The 440-nt window shown below is 45.9% G+C and overlaps 1 long non-coding RNA gene across 1 annotated transcript; it reads left to right on the forward strand.

Annotated features, from left to right (window-relative positions):
* The first annotated feature begins 40 nt into the window (after nucleotides 1-40).
* Nucleotides 41-394, forward strand: LOC109954421 (uncharacterized). The gene is made up of 2 exons (XR_002274121.1): nucleotides 41-206; nucleotides 362-394. It is a non-coding gene; the product is annotated as an uncharacterized LOC109954421 (long non-coding RNA).
* Nucleotides 395-440: the final 46 nt, after the last annotated feature.

Genomic DNA, 440 nt, shown 5'->3' on the forward strand with positions numbered 1-440 from the left:
CTGGGTCTGAGATGAGAGGAAAAAACATGGGCTAGAAACACGACCAGGACCTAAGAATATGGCAGTCACTTCTGTTTATACAAACTTCTCTCTCTCTCTTTCTCCAGCTATCCTGGTCTACAGAGTATTTCGTCATGAGCCCAAGAAGAATGTTAAGCTGCTCCATGGCACAATTCACCTGCTTGCCCTCATCATCAGTATTGTAGGTAAGAAAGAGACAGAGGTGTGAAAGTAAAGGACTTAACACTGTGCATGTATGTGAGTGAGACAGAGCAAGAGACACCTGAACTCTTTGCCAGTGTCTTACACCTGAAGATGTTCCCTGATGCCTCTGTGTAACCCAGTTTGTGTTTCTGTGCAGGCTTTGTAGCTGTATTCGACTTCCACAGAGCAGCAAAAATCCCAGACATGTACTCTCTACACAGCTGGTGCGGCATGGC

Source organism: Monopterus albus, unplaced genomic scaffold (genome assembly GCF_001952655.1).
Source record: "Monopterus albus unplaced genomic scaffold, M_albus_1.0 scaffold9916.1, whole genome shotgun sequence".
NCBI lineage: Eukaryota > Metazoa > Chordata > Actinopteri > Synbranchiformes > Synbranchidae > Monopterus > Monopterus albus.